Source organism: Curcuma longa, chromosome 1 (genome assembly GCF_044706935.1).
Source record: "Curcuma longa cultivar G26 ecotype Majalengka, Jawa Barat chromosome 1, ITB_CL_G26_1.1, whole genome shotgun sequence".
NCBI classification, from domain to species: Eukaryota; Viridiplantae; Streptophyta; class Magnoliopsida; order Zingiberales; family Zingiberaceae; genus Curcuma; species Curcuma longa.
In genome coordinates this window covers 15,975,494-15,981,761 of record NC_133861.1, presented here as the reverse complement: position 1 = coordinate 15,981,761, position 6,268 = coordinate 15,975,494, and the positions used below count along the sequence as shown (strand labels likewise).

The 6,268-nt window shown below is 36.7% G+C and overlaps 1 pseudogene; it reads right to left on the bottom strand.

Moving 5' to 3' along the window:
• Window positions 1-247: 247 nt before the first annotated feature.
• Window positions 248-3,845, bottom strand: LOC141828467 (uncharacterized; annotated as a pseudogene).
• Between the last annotated feature and the right edge of the window lie 2,423 nt (window positions 3,846-6,268).

Sequence of the window (6,268 nt, the reverse complement as noted above, 5' to 3'; positions counted from 1 at the left end):
ATAATGTGAAAACCCACTTCATATTAATTTTATCCAAGTGACCTCCTCGATGCTCCCCAGGCAGACAGTTTGTAGTCATTTAAGTTGATAACTAGTTCCGATACACATGATTTTCTGGGACTTCAGTATAGATGACGGATGAAAATTAATCTTGTGGAACTTTGATTCTCTATCTAAAGTATAAAAAGTAAACAAACAATGCGGGACAAACAAAAGTAGTCGAACACTTATCCAAGTGTCCCATCAATTTCTTACGGGAGAGGGTTTATTATCAAAATTCAATGGAGCAACCATTTGGGTTTAGGGCACAAACATGTATAAATGAATGTATAATAAGAAATATAAACAACAGCAGGCTAAAATACAGATTCCTAATCAAGATGATACCGTGCCTCTTTCATATGCTGCTTCAAATATTGTTAGAAGTTTTGATACTACAGTCGAAATAGGAATGCGATTAAAGCCATGGTTGTGCCCATTTATTGAGACTTTTGATAGAAGCAACACTTCATCATTCAAAGAATTCCCACCAATTAGCTTATTCCAAAATTTATCATCCTCGTCGAGAATTGACTGGTTGAGTAATTCTAATACCTTGCTCAACTGAGCAACATTTCTACCAGCTCCACAACCAGTTGCAGTTGCAGCACCTACTGCATTTGCTAGTGTTAATGTATTAATCACAGGTATGTCATGAAGAAACCCAAAAGCTATGGCAGCAGAGTAACTATTGCCACACCCCACAGTATCAACGACATTTATCTGTTGAGAATTGAGGTTCCAATGGGCATGTAGTAGCAGTATAATTAAATGAGTTTCATAAAAGTAGTGTTAAGGAAATTTAGTAGAGTGAATCAAACACGGATGGTAGAGGGAAGATACAGCAGGTTACCTTGAATGAGGGTGCACATAATACAGAGGAGTGGTCGATCAAAATGGATCCTTTGGCACCCATCTTAATAATGACTCATTTTGTTCGTACACCTTCTCTGATCAATGCCTTGCCTGCCTCAATAGGGTTGTGGATCCCCGTCAATGTCTCAACCTGAACAATTACAACCAGTATGAGTGGGATTGCTACTCCTAACATGTAGGACATGAAATATTCACTCAATATTCACTCAAACGTTGGATGGTTTAGACATTTAGTTGAATGCATAAAAAGTAATCCTCTTAGAAATTCCCATTAAGTGAACTGAACATGTGACTAAAACGTGAAATATTATACACTTCAACCAATGAATGTTTTTGGTCAGTTGCTACTTGTACTAAGGGAGAGAGAAGAGCATGGGACTACTTGAAGAAAAGAAGGGGACCTCAGATGAAACAGCAATTACCTTTTAGTTTGTTGAAATACTTACCCAAATTTAAATAGAAATAAGAATGGACAAATGTTTTAATCAAGAGCTACTCTCTTTTTTTTGGCTAAGGTGTTATAATCAAGATAGACTTGCATTCATGCTGATGATAAGACTTGTACACTAACAATTGAAATTTTTGTTCTAAGCAACCACCTATAGTGGAAAATAATATGAATTAATTTACTTAAATTGAAAAAAAAAACATAGATAAACACATTTAGAAACATTGAACAGAATAAGGGAGGCAAGCAAAGATTATGAACCAATTATTCAACCAATCCTGCAAAGTCTCCAAGAAACTCAGAAATCTCAAAGAAGACATAGGAATAAACTAAGAAGAGGATCTGTAAGTACCCATTAGAGATTTATGAACAAACAAACTCTTACTGCCTAGTCCTTACATCTTTTATAACTTCCATTGTGAAAACTGAATGTTGTAACTCAGTATAAATAAAATACACAGTACTTAGAACCTTTTGTAAAGGGCACTAAATATAATTATCATAAAACATATTTAAAAAAAACTCAAGCAATATATAAGATGGCATATGCTGATTTTTTTGTTGAATGCCTGTGCTTTGTTTTTTAAAGATAATGCAAGTTTGATAGCGTATAAGACAGCTAAGAATACTAATAAAATGGTTGAAGAGTGGACCTCATCCGAAGTAAAAAGAAGAACATCACTTTGCTTCAGAAATTGCTGAAGCGCCATCTGTTCTTGAGGGGTTCCATTTGATAAAGTTTTAACACATGGGCCAGGATCTAAAAATACTGATGTTCCACCACTAAGAGCACAATCAAGTGCAGAGATGATTAAATCAGGGAAGAATTCATCAAATGCATAACCATTGCAGAATAATATCTTAGATTGCTGAATAGCCATCTTAATTTCTTCTGCCAGCTGAATCATCCAAATGAATGCAGGCTCATTACTGAAATCGGCACAGCTGTAATTGAAAGAATTAAGCATTCAGCTAGGAATTATGCTAAAATATTTTTTATGAAGCCACTAGTGTTAACACTTTCAAGTACAAGTAACAATTTTTCTACAATAATAGAGAAACAATAAAAATAAACTAATTAAATGATGCAAAAGTCTACTTGCAGAAACCATGCTTTTGAAATGGATCAACCAGGACCCAGCACAAAAGGGTTTGTAGTCTGCAACATTAGCAGTTTGATCAACATTTTTACTCATTCCTAGAAAATTAATGTTCTCATCTTCAAGCACCTCAAGAAGAAAATTCCCATAAATCTCATCACCAACGTGACCAAGGGTAGTCCTAGCCGTGATGCAGCAATGGCTAAGTTGCAGTTACCACCAGCTTCCCAAAATTTCTGGACAAAAGCAGGAAAAACAGTTTATAGCAGAGCCACGTAGCAAATCAAGTTCAACATAGTGCTACTCATTCATTGAAGGTAAATTCTGTCTCAAAAAAATATATATACAAGAGTTCTGATTCCAATATATAAGCCAAGCCTTCAGATTAAGCTCGTTTCTCCAGTATTTCTATCACACATCACAACGGCTACCAAAGGACGACACTGAAAAATAATGCAGCCCAATCTCGTCTAGTCGTGTGTATATCACTACTATTCTTACACAGGTTGATAGCTTTCTTCTCTACCTATAGAGAACAATCCTCAGGAAATAGAAAACAAGAATTTTTTCGATTTATTGGATTATTGAGTTGTTTAACGTTATTTAGCACTGGGAGATTGAGCAAAATGAGAATGATTACAAGTGTCCAGCCTTGAACTTGTTTAGTAAGAAAGCATCATGACAGTTTAAAATCACAGTGAAGTTTATATATCATCAAATTAAATTTCTGTACTTGACAAACATTTTGAAAAAACACGAACAGTTAAGTAATAATAAAAACTTCACAAAAATCCCTTAGTACCATAATCTAATAATTAACAGTAGCAGTCAATTTAGATTCTTCATGTATATCATAAAGAGCAATCTCTTAAAATGTAATGTCAGAAAAGGCCCTTTTTTTGTTATTTTAAAAAAATAATAATAAATCCGGAAAAAAAAGAAACATTGACAAAAAGTAGCAAATGGAAAGGAAACGATTACAAGAGAAAAAAAAAAGCAGCCGATTCCTACCAACCTTATCAGGAGGCGAAGCCGAGAGCCGTTCCATGTATGCCCGCCGCTCGTTCTTGGGGGCAAGCGGTAAGCTCGGGACACCGAGCACGATGTCCACGCAAAGATTGCCCAACGTCGCGAGATCGACACTCTTCGGCACCACTTTCCTCAAAGCTGTCTCGCTACCTACAAGCGGATCCGAAAATCCACCATTTCCGGTGGCGATCTGACGGGAGGCGCAAGCGCCTACGGCGACGGTTGCTTGAGGGAGGGCCCATCTTCTCGGAATAAGGTCCAGGATCGTCCGGTCATTGATCGGGAACGAGGGTTCTGGCCTCCAACGCAATGGCGGGTTTACGGTTTGCAGAGCCATAGATCGCAGAACGAGTGGACGAAGGAGAAGGAATGACTAATCATATCGAGCGAGCGGTTGATGGTCTCAGGACGAGTACCTGTAAATTACCGCAATAGACCCATTAATTTATAAACCATAAAATATAAGTCCTTCAAGGACGTGAAATTTATAACTGTATCCCAATCCGCAGAATTTGTGGGTTTGTGTGAAGTCAAAAAACTCTATAAAAGGGGAATCTATAATTTTACGATTAAAGCTACCTTAGAAACGGTTTTCTCTTTTGTGCCAATCTGCTTACAGAGACATGTTTTCACAACTAGCGTTATATATTTTTTAAGTGTTAATTTATTTGGAGAAAAATGGAAGGTTTTCTGACTTTCTCCAAATAAATAGGGCAATTAATGCAGTTTAAAAAAAACATTTATCTTGGAATTAGATACTTTGTAGTTCCATGAGTTCATAGAAAAGTAATTTATAGTTATTAAAGTTAAGGTAATATATGTGAGGAAATTATCATTGAAAATTTTAATTATTTATTTAAAATTATTAATAATAATTTTATTTAATTCAAATTATGATAATGATATAATATCATCGTTACATCAATAAATAAATTATAAATCAATAATATAATTATCTTGATAATTTAAGATTATCTATAATTTAACACAAATTATTTCTTTGATTATTTTCTATTTTAAAAAATAAATTAATTAAAATATATCATAAAAATTAATTGAAATTAAATTAATTAATTTAATAAATTCTATTTTAAATATTTATATTCATCAGCCTTGTAACAATATGAAAAGAAGAAAAATTACAATGTAAGTAAATACGAAATCTGTCATCCTAATGATCTCATATAGTCAGTCTCATAATCATCTATAAGGAGGCAAATTAAGAAGCTGTAGTTGGTCATGACAGAGGAGATCATTTCCTCAACGAAGATTCGATCCTTATCAATTTTAATAATTCTGTTTCATCATAATCAACTGAATTATGTTTCAAGGGCTAAAAATTATAATATCAAACTTAAATATAAAAACATAAATACAAAAAGAATCAACCCCTCCGGAATCATTTTTTATTTAATATAATAGTTCTATCAAATTGATTATGTATATCTATTCTTGTGTAAAAAAGTGGATCCGCCTGATTATGTATATCTAGAGATCACTTTGAGTGGTTCAGCTATATAGAAATAATTTTTGGAATATAACTGAATTGAGTAGGACGACGAGGTAAAAGTGTAGAAGAGCTAAATAGAAAAGGTAGAATATTATTAGCTTTGGAACATAACAGAAACACACTCCTCCAGTACTCTTCGACACTGCTTCCCCATAACTAAAGCATTAAAAAAAACTAATTAAACTACGTACGCTACCACTTCATCGTTTCTAATCCGTTCAAGGAAGAGCGTAACCGCCCGCGCCGCCTCCAGTGCCGCCACCGCCAACGCCGCCAACACCCCGTCCAAGTCCACCTGCACCACTTCCAACACCGCCGACACCCCCTCCAAGCCCACCTGCACCACCTCCGACGCCGCCGAGTCCACCACCAGCAGCGCCACCCACTCCTCCAACCCCGCCTAAACCGCCGAGCCCGGCCCCGCCACCGACGCGGCCAATGCCGCCGACCCCTCCGGCAATTCCTTTGTAGAACGGCACGATTCCAGCGACGCCGCCGACGCCGGCCCAACCGCCGACTCCCCCGAAGGCGACGAAGTTCTTCTTGTCGCCGACGTCGGCCATCGGACCGGCAGCCTGATTCCCGCCCGCGTCGATGCTTGTTTTCTCAGGACCCCTCCTGGATTCAGCACCATAAACGGAAGCAAGAGCAACCGCCATCAGAAGGATGCACCACCACCTCGCCATCGATCAATCACTAGCTCACTCGACGGGAGGATTAATATTGCAGAGATGTATATAGGTAATGCAATTTATAGAGCAGAGGAAATAGTGAACGGTTGGGAGCATTAAACTCGCCACACCAACTCGCCACTCGTGAATATAAAGGAATTGCATCTTCTTGACACATTGAGAGCATGCATTGCCGTTCTCGTTGGCTGGCTACAGAGATTGATTAGCGAGGTTCAAAGCAAAATGAATGCGTGCATGCTTCACCAAACTTACACTGCATCTGTTTGCATGACAATTGACCATGGCACAACGCGAGCGACTGCGTGTATTTTATTTGCTTTGAACTCAGCACACAGCAGCTAGCACGCAAAACCCAATGCAATGTGTTTAATGATTGTACCCCAGTAATATGAGGCAAAATAAATTAAATTAGTTTATAGTTTAAATTTAAACTACATCGAAGAATATCAGATTTTCAAGAATCACAGTTAGTTTTAAAATAATTAATATGTATAAATATTTTAGAAATACTTATATCGCAGAATTATTATTTTTTGAATATATATTCAAAATTTAAATATTTCAGAACTTGTTT